General features: G+C 46.4%; 1 long non-coding RNA gene across 4 annotated transcripts in view; it reads right to left on the bottom strand.

Moving 5' to 3' along the window:
- The window catches only part of LOC137142945 (uncharacterized), a 56,455-nt gene extending 42,181 nt beyond the window's left edge, over positions 1-14,274 (bottom strand). For 3 of the 4 annotated variants that reach the window (XR_010917054.1, XR_010917053.1, XR_010917052.1), the window contains exon 1: positions 13,848-14,274. This is a non-coding gene — a long non-coding RNA (uncharacterized lncRNA). Of the gene's footprint in view, positions 1-9,203; positions 9,886-13,847 lie in introns of those variants that run through there. The other variant, XR_010917055.1, reaches the window with a different exon arrangement.
- Positions 14,275-16,752: the final 2,478 nt, after the last annotated feature.

The raw sequence follows: 16,752 nt of genomic DNA, 5'->3' as shown, positions 1-16,752 counted from the left end.
TTTCACATGGAGATGTAGCTGAATTAGGCTCAATGGGGAACCATAACAGGGACCTGCCTCACTGTGTTTAAATACTGAGCCATGATATTACAGCAGCATTTATTTCCACCATCTAATTTTTAGGGCCTATTCCAGAGGCCTACTGAAGACAAGAGAGATTTCCCTTGATTTCAGTGGGATTTTTTTTTTTTAAAGGGCCTGATCCAAGAGAGAAAACTTGAGTTATCACTCATTGAAATAGACATAGTTGGGCCAGATCCTCAGGTGGTATAAATGAGTGTCCATTGACTTCAGTGCCCACTTCCCCCTGCTAGGGACCCGGCCCACTTGTGTGTATAGCCATCTGTAAAAATAAAAAAAGAGAGGTGATATTGCATTTACTGGAGAAAAAAACGGGGGGCTGGTGCCTTTATTTTAATGTATTCCCAACAGATCAGGCTCTGGCCAAGTGCAGTGCTCTGGACCAAATCCTGCCAGGCATGGGGTGGGTATGAAGGATTACTCATGCGTGCACAGGGCAGGGGATAGGGTCACAGCATACTGCAGTGGAGAACCCTGCGGGGTTGCCAGCTAGTCTGTAGGCTGCACCCGTCACACGTCTGAGCGGCGGGTTTCGCTATGTTGATACATGGCTCCCACCCCCACCACACACTTGACGTCACAGCAGGGCACGATGTGGCCCTTGGAATGCAGCACAGCCTCCAGAGGGCACGACATCCGAGACACAGAGCTGCGCGGGAAGCAAGAGGCTGCCACCCTGGTGGGGCTGCTTCTGCTGGCCTCAACCCATAGATCACCAAGGGAGAATGCCTTCATTTCATGCCCAGACCCCACTTGCAGCTACCATCCCTCCCTCTCAACAAGGACCTGTCACATCTTCCCCTGGCCATGCCCCTTCCCACACAAACCTCTGCCATGGCCTACTGCCTACCTGCAGATCCCAGTCCTAATACCTGCTCCCTCCCCACCCCTCCAGAGAGAAGCTTTTGCCCAGCTTGGACCCCAGGGCAGGGAGTTTATGTTGAGGAGAGGCAGGTCATGGAGGGGATGCTCCAGGGCCCAGACAGGGTTTGTAGTGGCAGACTTATGGGGCGTGACCGATTTATTCCAAGCACTCCTAGCTTGCCCTGCTGCTGGAACCCCTCTGGAACTGGCTGTCCCTCCACGAGCCTCACACCCTCAGGGCAGACAAGACCTGGGAAACACTTGGAGCTCAGGCCTCAGTTGGTCCTGAGCTGAGCTTGGTACCTCAGAGAGATTGGGGGAAGGAAAGAGGTTGTGTTACACCCCAGCAACCCTGGGGCAGGCTGGAGGCCACCAGCCCTGGTGTATATTAGCCCTGACTCAGGAAAGTATCCCCACTCAGCACAGCACTTAGAGAGATGCTTAACTCTCGCTGAAATCAACGGGATTCAACATGTGTCTAAATGCTCTCTTCAATAGGGACTTTAGAGCAACCTCGTGGCTGGTCTGTTTTACACTGGCAAGAATGTCCCTACTAGCCAAGGACTATCTCGGGTATAGATGTCCCCCCACCCCAAATACTCCCTATTCACAATGAGGCAGCATGGGCCAGGGCTGAGCTCTGAGTATGAAAGGTAGCATGAAGGCTAAATAAAGGCTTCTTTATGACTACTGCTAACCATCAGATGGCTTGAAGATGCCTGTGTATGAGCTGTAGTGTACCCGTGAGGGGAAAAAACAAAGCAGGCAAACAATCAACATACTAAGAACAAAGTTTCCCAGGACTGAGCATCTCTCACTCACCTTGAGTAGCTGAGCAGAATGTAGACATAAAACTTAACTGCTTCTTTTTGGTGGGAAGATGCTAAAAAGGTCAGCCTTGATTTATGCTGACACTGATGGACTCACAGCACGTATAAATCCTCCCTGACAAATGCAGTAATTTTCTTTAGTACGGATGTGTGTAGAGTCAGTATCTCTCTCTAGTACCAGCGTCAATTTTATCTTCATCCGCCTTCCTCCTCATCCCCCCCCCCCCCAAAAAAAAAGGATGGTGAGGAGGTGGAATAAAAGGAGATGGCAGGTTTTGTTTTGTCTGTGTTTTTAAAAGAAAAAAAAAAAAAAACATGCTTTTTTTTTTTTTGAGGCTGTCTGCATTCATTTGTATTGATCTGAGGGCGATTTGGGAATCGGTGCATGTGCCGAAATGCATGCTCTGTTCTCGCTGCCTGCTACCAGTTGCATTACAGCTCAATTTCATCTGCGTGATTAGCACAGAAAAAAAATCTCTCTGTATAAACTTCAAGGCAGGAGAGATGCCTGAAGCCACTCCCAAAGCTGTGCTTTAGAAGGAATAGTAATAGAAGGCTCTACCCAGGAAGTCAGGACAAACTGGAAGGAGGGGAGGATAAAAGGAGAGAGAAATATATTTAATAGGCAAGATTGAAGCAGTGCACTATGGGGTATCATATCAGCACATCTCTGGAGGCCCCCACATTGGTTTCTGCTGGATTGCATCTCTCTTTTAAAAAGAGTACGGGGCTGATTTTCTGAGATGCCAGACACCCAAAACTTTCTGAAATAACCTCCAGAACATTTTTAAACACTTCTGGTTGCCAAGAAAACCTTCCAGACATGACCCCAGCAACACACAGTCTAAATCTGTAGACAGACAACCTGAAATAATCCATCTAAGTCTAAGAGAGATGAAAAATGTTGCCATTCTTCTCACTGGGGGGGTTTGTTTCAGAGTGGCCCAACTAACCAATTAAACAGCAGTGGAGCTAGCAATTTCATTGCTCATCACTCCAGCAGAGAACATCCAGACGGTTTTTGGATGGAGGCAATATTTGGGAGAAGGTCAAACTTGAGTGGAATGCTACCACCATCTTTCCCCAGGTGGCTCGAACTAAAAAGGAAGACAAAGGCAACAAGAGAAAGTCTTCAGGCCTCAATTGCTGCAACCCTTGTCTATCCATGGCCTGAGCTCCCCTACCCTGTCATCACCTGGTAAACCTCACCCTGGCTTAGCGGATTGTCTGCCAAGCACCAGGCACACTTCACAGCCATGTCAAAAGATGTAGGGTGGGGTTATCCAAGGCACTCACTGTTGGCCTAACTCTGCTCCCATTGCAAGTCAATAGTCCCTGAAGGCCATGGAGGCCTAGCTATCGCTGGTCAGTAGGAGCAGAGTCCAGCCAACATTGACCGCTTTTTGATCTTTGAACAACGAGTTAGAACAATGCCAATCAGCAAGAGGAAACTCAGGAGTTGGTACAGTCCGTATAAAACCCCAGTCCCCTCCTGCTGTGCCCTTGTATAATGGTCCTTTAGTTGTTGTGTGAACATTCTCTTACACATCGCCCAGCACTTTCTACAGCCTGAATGGCTAACGTACTGAGGGACCCACAAAGCTCCAATCTCCTACAGCTGTGCTGCTGCTTGGGAGAGAGATTGTAAAGATATGGGAAGGGCCAAAAAAGCATCCTGCAGGGACTGGGGCTAAATCTCTTTCTAAGCGAACGATCATATTTTTAGTACTGAAAAACTGCATACCATGAGGAGAGAGAATACCACGACAAGTTTGGCAAACTTCACCATTACCCTCTGTTTGCTTGCAGTACGTTAGTTCATAATTGCAGCTCTGAAATGCAGCTCTAGAGACATTTATTTTACTTTAATAGTCTATATAGCTTGTTAGAAAGATAGATCAAAAAAGGTTATTGGGATCCTTGCAGTATGTTATTCAGCCACTAGCTGTTTCCGTGTGCCGTACAAGGTTTCAGTGAGCGATCAACCCCTGGTAAATAAGAGAGACAGAGCTGGAACTCATGTTGTCTGAAAGCCTGGCTGTAGTTTATTAAGGTCAGTGGTTCCACATATCATGACCCCTTGCTACTAGAAAGAGAGAACTCAGAGGGCACTAAGATTACTTTAGCATATAGTTTAATAGCCGGAAGTCTAGAGACTAAAGTTGGTCAAGATTTTTTTTTTTTGGCGGGGGGGGGGGGGGGGGAGAGACGACAAGTTCTCATGGTTTTAGAAACTTCTCCAGGTTTTTGGGGGAAAAAAAATAAAGCAGATGTTTTCCCATTTGTTTTCCAGAAGCCAGATCATTTGTGGTTTTTTTAAAAAAGAAAAACACAAACATCTGACAAAGGACAAAGTTTCTTGAGACCTGTTTTTAAATTAATTTTTCCAAACAAATTAAGAGATTTACTTATACATTCTAAAAAAACCATGAACAGCACCACTGTTTTCTCAGTGTAAGTGCCACAATCGCAGGGAGGACACACTACATTCTGAGGTATAAGATTTCTGATTCTCTGCTTTAGACGCAACGCAGCTTACTCTTAGTTATGGAACCACAAACACTGCCCTCCTAGCGACCCAGGATTTTTATTCGACAAGGCCATAAACTGAGTCTGCCTGCTACCCAAGTTCATTCAAGCTGCCTGAGATCCAAATAAAATTGCATTCAAGTCAACACCAAGTTCAGACAACTTGATTCTCTCCCCTTTCTATCCAAGAAGGAGGCGGGATGAGGGAGAAATTAACACAAGCACTTAAGATGTTCTGAGACTGCGATATGCACTGCTAGCCTGCCCCTTGGCCCTGAAATCCATACATTATTTAACAGAAAGGAAGGCATAAATGAGCCAGAACAATAGCATGAGGGAGGGAGGGGGATTTTTTTTTTAAATTTCTCACTCCATGCCCATTAGTTTTGTTTCTTATTTAGGATACCGCATTAATCATGCTAATATTTTACAGTGAGGCTTTACACTGTAGTCATTACTTTAATCAAACCCATCAGCGTACCAAAGAACACGCTACCAGGTGGGAATAGCTGCTACCACTCGCTGTTAATTACTTTGCATTTTCCAGCAATCAGCAACAGGGGCTGAGATTATAATAAATTCATGACTTATGGGCCCATAAAATCATTACCGTAGGAAAATATGTTTTATCAGGGATTCGTCGGGCTGCTGCTCAGAGAGAGATTTCTTGAAGGAAATGACACCCATGAAATTAAACCGATTCTTGCAGTCAGCAGAAATGCTAATGCAGGCACAAACAGAGCGGAGGTTTCTGCAGTAGTGGGTTTGGGGGAGGAGAAGAAGATGGAGCAGAACACGGATGCCTGGGAAAATAGGAAGAGCTGGCTGGGCGCCAACACACACCAGTGCCAGGTGGGGAGTTTGAGAGGCGGTGGGAAAAAGGAGAGTATTGAAAAAGGAAGGGTTGTGCAAGCAACATGAAACAGAAAGAGGGCAGGAGGAGAAAGATCCAGCAGGGACAGCACCACCTGGGGAGGGGATCAGAGAAAGAAAGAGCGGGGACTCAACTGGGACTCAGGGAGCAAAGGACGGAGACACACCCATTGCCCCTTCCTCTCCTGCATGCCTCATCTCTCACCGGGCTCCCTCAGCACCTGGCTGATCTAAAGTCTGGAGGCAGGCAGGGTTGGGGGTTCAGAGGCGCAGCTCAGCCTTCTCGCGCTCCCGCTATGGTGTGGGGAGAAGGGCGAAGAGGGGACCCCATGCAGGCCTCTCTGCCACCAGGCCGGGGAACCCATCTGTGACCGCAGGCTCTGCAGCCAGTCAGAGCCAACCCTGATCCTCAGCCACTCTCCTCTGCCATGCCACATTCAGCTGCTGGCAGCTGTGCCGTAGGAGACGGGCTGCAGAATCCTCGGCCCCCATTTGCCGGCTGTTGCATGGTGCTTCCAAAGAGGCAGAAATGTGGAGGTCCTGGCAGCTGAGCAGGACCTGGTTGCAAGTGGCTGAACAAATATGGCTCCTAATGAGAACAGATGCATGTAACAGGAGCGACCATCAGTGTCCTTGGGGATTGGCGCCACAGGTTAAGATGAGGTTGTCGAGAGGTGGACCACAGGCCCACCCCGGACCACAAGATCTATCGTCATTATTGTTATTTTTACCTTCTTGTTCTCTGACAGTGCAAACTCCAGTACACTATTCTGTGAATTAGTGATCGCTCAAATTAAGCAAGGAAGGAATTGAGGCGAACCAGCCGATTGTCTTTCTTGGAGGTTATTTTTTGGTTATACAGTGGTTTGATTTTATTTTTCATTTAATGCACTAAAAATAAGCGACGGGATATATTACTAATGCACGGCACTGTGTGTGTTTGTGGAACAGGGGCATTTGCAGTGTGAAAAATGTTTCTCGGGAGTCTGGACCTTGACTATACCTTGACCAAAATATTTGGACTTTGACAAAAAGATAACTGACTACCCCTGGCTTACGTCCACTACAAATATAGGCCAAGGTAATTGATTTTAACCGCTAAACTGGGTCAAATTCTGCCTGTGCTACACCTGTTCTGTGGCTAAACACAGAATTGTCAAGCAGGCTCCAAGAACAAAATGAAACCAAGGCTCCAGCATGGAAGTACAAAGCATTAAGTATTCAGCACACTTGAGATGTCTTTTCATGGAGATTGTTCCCTCATCAAATCAAGCTGCTGTAGGCGAGGGAGGTCTTCTCAGCCTGGTGATGAGGGTTCCAGAAAGGAAGCAGAGTTATGGGAACTGGGTAGCTCATAGAATAGGTGCTATGGTGCCAGTTATCTGCAGGTCACACATTCAAACCTAAACCAGGTAAGTAGTAACCAAGAAGTAACTTCTGAAGGCTGTTCAGTGGCATATGTGGACAGAGTTGGTGGCTCGATCCAGTTGTAAGTTCACATCACAACTAGCTTCCCTTATTGCAACTTCAGCATACAGACCTGGGGATCAGAGCTACCTGAAAGCCTGAGAAGTGTTCCCTCCAGATCAAAGCTGAGGCATGCTGGCTGGTCCTTGTGTGGGAGCTGGCAGAGCTCAGGCTGTATCTGTTCTATGGTGAAAACAAGGATTTTGTTTTCCAAGAGGTGTGCAAAACATGCATGATTCATTTTGAAGTCTGACCACCTTCACCTTTTGCACATTTGAAACTGAGGCCTAAAGTGAACTTTGTGCCAAAACAGGGCCATCCCTTATTCAGGACATCAAAGAGCCTTCCTATTGTGATATCATGTAACACTTCACATTCTCCCTGCCAAGTTGCCATGAAATGTTCCCAAAATGGTAAGTGTGCGCCTGACTCTGTACTGAGTTACTCCTGTTTTATACTGGTGCAGTATCTTTGAAACCAAGTTTTCCTGCTGTCTGGAGAGCTCACACCTGTGAGTGCCAACCTCAGAGCAGACTGTCAAAAAAAGACCAGACACCAAATGTTGGTATGTTCTATAATTAGATTTCACCAAGCCAGTAACAAGTGTGAACGCCTGGATTATTATAACCGTCTTACCATGGAGTCACAGACTGACCCTTTAGACTCTCCAGTCTATCTTGCCACTCAGACAAACCGGACTTAGTGATAAATGGTCACTCACACCAAAAACCACCCCACATTTAGGTTGCTTCCACTCCCAAGAGACCAGTCACTCACCCCAGATCAACTGATACTCTCTAGATCCTACATCAGAGACAATGCCTATAGCTAATCTCATGCTAAACTAGCTAAAGTTTTACTAACTAGGAAAAAGGAGTAAGTTATAGGTTAAAACAAGCAAACATACACACAAAATGAGTTACCATCTCAATCCTAAAAGCGACAGAGTTGTAATGATCTGTCGATTCAAAGTGTCTTTCAAGCAGACGCAGGAGGCAGCCCCTGGGGGATCTCTGGTTTCAGTTTAGAGTCTCTGGCCCTTCAGGGTTCACACAGCCAAAATGTTTCTTCTGCTGAGGGATTTTTATTTCCTTCACTCAGAGCTCAAGACTCTGGGACCAATTCACCTGCACCTCTGCTCTTCGCGGGTGTTGGGGGAGTAATTAGCGAAGTCTTTTGTCCTCTAGTGTTCCACAGTGGTTTGTTCGGGGTCTAAGGGCATTCTTTGGTTGGGCAGGAGATAACACCTGCTGTAGCAAACTCCTATTTCGCACCTGGTAACGTTTTTCTGCTGACTGTGAGCGTTTACAGTTTCAGAGCAAACACAAATATGACTTTAGAACATGGGATATAGGTATAAGTGAGATCAGGGCCTTGTCTACACTAGAAAATAAGTCACCCTAACACAGGTCAACTGACAGTCACTGCAGTAATTGCTGGGGTGGCTGATACCCACACAACCTTCCTTGGCTCGGTGGTGTGTATCATCACCAGGAGCACTTCCCCCAACCTATGAGGGGCAGAGTGAGGATCTGAGAGCCCCGGTCTCTCAGCCCCCTCCCCGGTAGGCTGCCCCCTGTTCCCCACCAGCCCCAAGCATTTACACTGCATCACCCTAACCAAGACGACAGAAGCCCTACACCTCTTGTTGAGGTGGTTTCATTATGTCAGCATAGCAGGGGAGTTACATCAGTGGGAGGAGCATTTTAGTCTGAATACCTCCACTGTCTGGTCAACAAAAGCTGACTTTTGTCAACAAAACTCTCTAGTGTAGACCAGCCCTAATACATGCAGCAACAGACAAGCATTTCATAGACTAAACACTCAATACATTCATCTAATACCTATTTTGAGCAAAATTAACATACAGGTGATCAGGACTGGTCTCCCACCACAAGGTTGTCAGTTCTTTAGCTAATGTCTGCAGCCTGGGCAAGAGCGGATATCTGGCCTTCCAGCATCACACGTGTTCTAGCACAGTGGCTCTCAACCCAGGGGTATGTGCACACCTGGGGGTATGCAGAGGTCTTCCAGGGGGTACATCAACTCATCTAGATATTTGCCTAGTTTTACAACAGGCTACATAAAGCACTAGCAAAGTCAGTGACTGGTTTATACTGCTCTATACACTGAAATGTAAGTGCTATAAAATAAATCAGTTTAAATATAAATATAATTGTACGGTAAAAGTGAGAAAGTAAGCCATTTTTCAGCAATAGTGTGCTGAGACACTTTTGTATTTTTGTCTGATTTTGTAAGCAAGTAGTTTGAGTAAGGTGAAACTTGGGGGTACCACAAGACAAATCAGACTCCTAAAAGGCATACAGTAGCCTGGAAAGATTGAGAGCCCCTGTTCAAGTGAAATCAAGCAGTGTTCAACTGAAGTAAAGCAATGGTGAATCAGGGCCAAGATTTTTAAAGGCATAAAAATGGGCTAAGTGAGATGGAAGAGTATTTTCTAAATCTTTTCTGCAGTAGCCCAAAATCCTACAATAGTTCCAGAGTCATCCATCTGGCAGCTTCTGACAACATTAAATTCACTTAAAAAATAAATCAATCTAAGGCCAGCTCTGTTTTATTTGGCAGGAGGTCACTAGTTCTTTTAAACTCTTTTAAACCTGTGTAAATACTTAAGCTGACAAAGGCCCTCAAAGGGTTAATCACCCACGGTCCTTCTCTTCAGTTTATTTCTGGTTGAAAATATCCAGGAAGATCAGTCATTGCTGATTTGTTTGCCTCTTCCAATTACACTATGCAAGCATAGAACATTATTTAGTGTTATTTAAGCATGAAATTATAAAAGATCATTTTAAATACCAAGGCTGTAAAAATAAATCTTTGCATCAAGGCACAGCAGGTCTAGATCTAGTAGCTTGTTAATATCTGTGGAGCCAGGCAGATGGCATGAAAATATTGGCAGGCACTCCAAATTGGGGATTTGTTGCTTTTTCTTTTGAGGATCATATTGAGCTGTAGCCTGGCTCCAGGATTACGTTGCAGTGTACGGAATCAAAAGGAACATGGGAGCAAAATCAGCAGGGCAGTAGCTTGATGCATTTGCCTTTCAGGTCTGAAATCCTGCAGGTCATCAGCCAGGGTAAATGGTCGTAGCTCCAGCCAAGTCAATGAAGCGATGAGAGTTTCGGCCAGCTAAGGATCTGACTCCTGGAGTCCTAACTTGTATAGATCTCAAGACGAATAAGCGGGGTGATTTCCAACCTCACCGCCAGTCGATGTAGCACTATAACAAAAGCAAGGCACATGGTCACCTAGCACACTTGGGAATTTCTGCAGGAGGAGAGGGAGCTGAAGAGATTGGCCCATCAAAACAAGCTGTGGGTCATTGTTTTTTTCCATCCATGTTTTCAAGCATCTGTTCTGGCCCGCACAACAACGCCTCCCAGCTCCAGGAGTCTCGGTAGGGTGACCAGACGTCCTGATGTTAGGGGCTTTGCCCTATGCACACAACATTTTAATTCTAGGCATAAAGTCACTTTAGTCCACCGTACATCACACCAGCCCCATAGGCCTGCAAGGTGCTGAACTGGAAGTAATCCACAAAGTCTTTGTTTAAGCAGGCTTCAGTGGAGTCAGTTACCTCCAACACTTCCTTTACAAGTGCTTTTCACCTTAAAAGCCCTAAACATTTGAGTGCCTGGAAACAGAGTTAAGGGACCCAGCCGGTTCCTCGCTGCATGAAAATAGCACTATACAATTGTGGCCCACGCTGTAGCCACAGGTAACAGGAAGAAGCAAGGCAGAGAGTGAACAATCCGAGAACTACTTCCTGTCACTTCCAGACACACATGGCCCTGGAGAGGGCGTTTCACCACCACAGGGGTCTTCTCTGGCCTGATCCAAAGCCAGAGCAAACAGAACAAAGCAGAGCAAAAGAGCATGTGACCCTCTCCTTTAAGCTCAGCCACCAGTTTCCCAGATCCAACTTTATTCCTAGCCTGGAGGATCCACTTCCATTCCAGGCCCCCCACCAGCTTTCTTGTGCCTTCTGTTTATATCCCTGCTTCAATGAGCCTTGAATTAACTAAATCTTTTCCCTGCCTACATGAATGTGGGATTTCTATTATAAAGCTGTTCCTGTGATTTACCCTTTTAATTCCCCCATAAAACCCTAAAGGGCTGTTCTCCCCAGCAGGAAAAGCAAAACAGAACACATTTGGAACATGGTTTGGAGACCAGATGAGTTTTCTAACTTATTTTGGCTAGCAAAAAGTCAGAAACAAAGGGATGATAAAACATTTCCCTGAAATTTCCCCCACAAAAAAGCTTCACCAAATTGGGATAAGACATCACATGTGAAACTCCCAGGGACTGGTTTCTTCAGTGGAGGTGCAGGTTGAGGTTGAAGAAACCAGGGTCCTGATCCTGCAAGGTGGCTCAGCTCCTACATGCAGCCAGATCCCTGTGTCTATGCAGAGTTCTGTTGCCTGCAGTGGGGCTTTCTGCAGGCATAGCCATGTGTCTGATCTTGCCTTAGTGATGGAGCAGTTTCTGGCACTGACCAATCCTGCTAACAGAAAGTGGGAGGGACTTTTACTGTCTGTTCCTAAAAACAAAGGGTAAAGATACAGGCCCTGCCCCTATAGTCCTTGAATGATTCCTAGCTTTTTTAGCCAGAAATCTCTCAGCTTTTGACAAAGGAGAGCAGTATCATTATCCCTATTTTACATATGGGGAAACTGAGGCACAGGTAGGTGAAGCAATTTGCCTATGGTCACTCAGCAAGTTACCGGCAGAGCCAGGAACAGAACCCAGCTCTCTAAGTCATAGGGCAATATTTGCTAACCCCTAGGCCATTCTGCCTCCTATACCAAGTCACTGCGGATCTGCACAGGCCTAAGGGTCTGCCTGCACTGAGCCCATGGCAGGACTGTGGCTACAGAAGTTAGAGTCGGAGGCTAGCCAAGGCAGCAGTGCCAGAGACCGTACATCAAGACATGTCAGTTTAGTCAGATTGCAACTCCACAGCAGAGTTCAATGCACTTGCCCTCATCTGCAGCATCCAAGGTCACCACAGAGCAGAATGGATGCATTGGCAGAGCCGTACATGGGACTGGAACAGCAGGATCATGGCAGTGCAGGACTGTTACAACTTGGTGTTGGCTGCTAAAATTAGATTCATGAGTAACCCTATGCTGACAGGTACCAAAGTCTGGAGAGTTCCCTCTTATCCTCCTAGAAGCTTTTTATAACAGTGTTCTTCAGGGAAAGTATGTCTAGCCTAACCTATGTGAACTAGCTTGACAGTCTAGTAAAAGAGCAGAGGTTTAAATGTCTGCTAAAAACAACATTTGCAAAGCTCTCCGAGCCACTGAGGTAGCCACTTGCCTGTCTGATGTTCAACCCTTTTGCAAAATATTTGCTGAAACACAGCACTGCAGGAATCAGAAGGGATTGAGATTGGCTCTGTCCCAGCCCCCTGGCTCCCTTTCTTAAGCAGCTTTTTGCAGATGCAGAGACTTATGTCCTGGTATCTTGAAGCCTTAGTGAAAAGGAGAAAAAGACCTAAAGGTGCCTAACTTCTGAATTATTGAAGTGCCTTGCTGGATATCTTGACTGTTTCAATTAGTGAACAAAGAACGCATCACTTAATCCACAGTCATACACTGAATGAAAGGAAATCCTTCCTCGCACAGCTGCAAGTAATTCAGAGCCCAGTTCACCAAGAGATACCAGCTGCTTGATCCACCACGCCCCAGGGCTGTTCCTGAAGTCTGGGATTAATGGCCTAATGCAAACCCTACTGAAGTCCACGGGAGTCTTTCCACGGATCCCCCCTGAGCCTTGAATAAAAAATTCTCACCAAACAGCTATTCCAAAGGCATGAGCTCTCAGCACATCACTGGGAAACCAGGACTCCTACCTTTTGCCCTCCCTCAGCTTCAGTAAACAGAGTGCCTGGTACTTTTACCAGATCAAAACCCTGGCATCTTTCCATTATTAGGGGTGAACCCTCATTTGTCTAAGCCACAGTGAGCTGAGAAACTTCTATCTCCGTAATAATGTTGCACCCCTGCTGGGCACGGACTCCAAAAGGTTCCCCACATCCACAAAACCTCACTGATCGGGATTAATTTCATTATCCCCATTTTATTTGGCTAACCAGGGTTTACCGACACGTATGATTTTACGCTAGGAAAATAACATGCCTCAAACCAGGTTTATGATAAAATAAGGGTGCAGCTATTTCCACAATAGAGCAGTTGGATGGATTAGCTACTGCATCGAGAGCACTTTCTGCAGCTCAGACACGGGCGCTTCACTAACTCTCATGCAGCCCTTCCATCTACAGATCTCAAAGCACTTTACCAAGGAGGGCGAGGGACACTCCCCTAAGTTTATAGCTGGGGCAACATGCACGGAGAGGTGAAATAGCTTACCCAGAGTCACACAGCAGGGCTGGGACTAGAACTTGGAGCTGTAGACACAAGCCAGTGCCTTACCCATTGGCAACAGTTCAGTGGGCTCTGAATCAGGCCTTGTAAATGTAAAATATTATTAACAGCCTGTACTCCAAAGGGTTAATGTATTCGATATGGGGGCCAGTCCCAGTCCTCCTTCGTGAACAAGCAGCTCCTGCCCCAAAGTGGAACCATTGAGGTTCTACCTGTACTTTGATGAGGTCAGTTCTTTGGGGGTGCCCAGAGCAGCACCCCGCTGCTGGCAGTTGGGAGAGGCAAAGCAAGGCCCTGCACAGATCCAGCTGTCACCCATCCCACCAAGAGCAGGTTGCAAGCGTCACGGAGACAGGGACTCTTTCTTTGTGCCTGGCTGCCCTGGGGGCATACACCAAGCCACATTTGGCCACTTTTCTATGGAGTGGTACCTCCCTCTGGGATCACCCCCATTGAAAGCAACACAACTGCTCACAGAGTAGGGAACTACAGAACATGAGTAGGTCTGGCAGAAGCAAACCTGCTCCGAATATACTTTTTCATAGTTAATTTAATTATTCAGCTCTGAATACCCCCTATTTGTCACAGCTTCATTAGCATGGGATTTAATCTGCCCTAAAGAGACCACATGAAGGGAGTGTGAAATATACTAGCACCACAACAGTGTCACATTTCACAGTAGAGCGTGTCTTCCCATGGCATGGCCACAGTCCAGATCTGCACAGAGCATCAGGAGTCCCATGATCTCAAATTCTGATTATACAGTATGCGTGTGTTGGAGTTCACTCACCAGAGTGGTGCCTTCTGCTGGCCATCCTGGGGATTAGCTCTGCCAGCTGGTGTTTCTTCCATCATCCTCTCACTCTGGGGACCTGCCTCACTCCAGGAACTATAGCACTCTCTTCCTGACTTGGCCCTCCAGCTGGGTCACCATCCATGTTTCCCCCTCCTAGTGTAACCCCAAGTCCTTTTATGTAAACAGTCCCAGGCAGCTTTCTCTAGTGCCTGCTAGGGCCACTTCCCTAGTGGGCAGTGGGGGAACCCAGGCCCATCCTCTAGGTAAGGGTCTAGTCCAGGGACCCTCAGCTCAGCTGTTCTGGGCTCTCCCCTCTCAGCTCTCACTGATCCTTCCCTGGGCTGCTTACCCAGTATCTCTAGGAGTGGTAGCTCCAAACCAACACCCACCTCATCCCTTGAAGTGACTGCTTCCTGCAATCTTTCCCTGCTGCCTTCTCTGGTTTCAGCTCCTGGGCTTTATAAGCCTCAGCTATCCCTGCTCAGCTGAGCCTCCTTTAATCCTCCAGGTGCAGCCCAGGCAGATAATTGGCCTAACTGGCCACTTTAACCCCTTCTATTCCTGTGTGGCATGAGCACCCCATCACATGTTTGATCAAAAAATCAAAGTAGTGAATAGAAAATATTTCCTTTCTTACTTGGTCTTGAGACGTTTGCTCTTTATGAACACGCCAGAGACATTCTGAGATGTGCAGTGTTCCATAAGATGAAATACTTCTAGAGTGGGCGGTGATGTTAGTTTCCTGTGCATTATGAAATACACTGGGCATTATTGACTGATGCAGGCCCTGAGTCAGCAAAGCATTTAAGCATATGATTAATTTGAAAAACATGGTGACTCCATTCCTATCCATTAGAGCACTTAGGCTCCAATTCAGGAAAACATCCCAGTTCAGTTAGCACTTAACCACATACTTCTGCATTTTCCTGAATACGGACAGATTTAAGTATATGCTGAAGTGCTTTGCTAGATTAGGGCCATAAACCTTTTTAAAATGATTAGCAATATTTGTGATAATTCCCAATTAAACACATAAGGAATGCTGCAATATTATAAATACTAGTTGGCAAAAGCTGAAAATAGCAAATTTGTAAAATCATTGTATCATATGACCTCCTGCAAAGTCTCATCAGGAATTATAGTTAATACCCAGAGCATACATAAGGCTGAACTGGATTTCTGTCTCCCTCTTGGACTGGATTCTTGATACAGCCCTGGAAGGAGGAGAACCCAGCTGGATTTCTGTACCCACCTGGAATGGGTTCTAGGAGGAGCCCCTAGAGGGAGAAGAACCTGAGGTGACATCCTGTGCAAACCTAGATTGGATTCATGGTGTTGGCCTTGGGTGAAGGAGAACCTGAACTGATTCCATGCCCACCCAGAGTGGACACTGAGGATAGCCTTTAGAGATAAAAGAATCCAAACTGAATTCTTGTGTCTGCTTGGAATGGCTTGTTAATGGAAGTGAAAGGAATGCCACGTCCAGAATTCTGTTCTCTATAGGTTCCTCTGCTGCCCTGATCTCTCTGTCTCCTGCAGAGAGAAGCCGTGACACGGAGGCTCCTTGGCAAAGGGTCCCCTGTTCTTTGCTAACAACTCTCACCTCAGACCTGACAAATTCACTGCACCGAACTCATGTCTTACAGAATATTTACCCATAAAGATCAACGTGTTAAAGTAGCTACAGAAAGCTCGTAACTTGTCATGACTCACAATCATTGTGAGATGCCTGTACAGGTAATATTTAAGGAACAATGTATTTATATTGAATCTATGTGTTATGGACTCGGAGTAGAAATTAGTCACCAAGGGTAATGTGTCTCGGTGATGACCCATTCAAGCAAGATGGAGTCATCACCCCTCAAGGCAATGCAAGGCTCTGTTGCCTATCCTTGCCACACCCCAGAACAGTCAATGGAAAACCACATCAAAACCAAATCAAAGACAGTTGCAAACGATGGAGCCCCTTTGAGGTGAACAGACCCTTACAGCAAGCAGATCACCCTGGCTATAGGGAAAGACACTCTGTATCCACTGAGGAAACCCCTTAAGAAGCAAAGGGGTTTCATGAACACTTGGATCCTGGTTCCTGTGAAACCAGCCAGTTCTGCACGGATTGAACTTTGGGTTGAAAGCCAACTTGACTAGCTAGGAAAGGTAACTATTGATAAGCAGAGAGCCAGGTTTGCATTTTATGATTTTGTTTTGTGGCGCAACCACAAATTTCCACCACCTTCTCTCACTTCTAGTTAAATCTTTATTCTTTCTTAACAAAACCTACTTTTATTTTATTCTAAGTGCTCACGAGTGCTGTCTGGCTTACAGGAGCGGTGGTTTAAGATAGAACTTGTAAAGTGGGACACACTGCACCTTTGGGGGCAGGGGATCAGGGATTTCTCTGAGCAACCCATGTCAGGGGCTGGATATCACAGGGGAATGATTCAAAGGGACTAGGGGTGCACCTGTTGTTAACCCACAATGCAAAGTTAGGACTGACATAGCCCAGAGGAGAGCGTTTGTGTGTGTGAAAGGCTGGTGGTAGCTGGGTGTCAGCCCTCTAACACAAGAAAGGCTCCTTCACACAGGAGCTGAGGGGTAACTAGGCGACTTCCACTCTTGGGTGCCCCGAGAACAGTCACACAAGCTTTACCCTTGTGGTAGATAGCTCCATTGTGCCACAGGAGCAGATCTATCAGGCATGGTCCTCATCCCAGAGCTTTGGGCTCTTTTAGATATGCTGGGCCAGGCGACTGGATGTTGCAGCCTGATGTGCTGCTATTCATCACAGCCATCCAGAGTTAGTTATTTAATTCTACAGTGGGAGAAGCCACTCCATTTATTTCTGAGAGTTAAACTTCACCTAGCCACACACTAACAACTTTTTTTACAATCTGGCAGT

Source organism: Emydura macquarii, unplaced genomic scaffold, assembly GCF_026122565.2.
Source record: "Emydura macquarii macquarii isolate MOO-44397 ecotype Brisbane River unplaced genomic scaffold, CSIRO-AGI_Emac_v2 contig_3287, whole genome shotgun sequence".
Lineage (NCBI taxonomy): Eukaryota > Metazoa > Chordata > Testudines > Chelidae > Emydura > Emydura macquarii.
The sequence above is the reverse complement of the archived record's forward strand: the minus strand, read 5'-3'. Positions and strand labels throughout refer to the sequence as shown.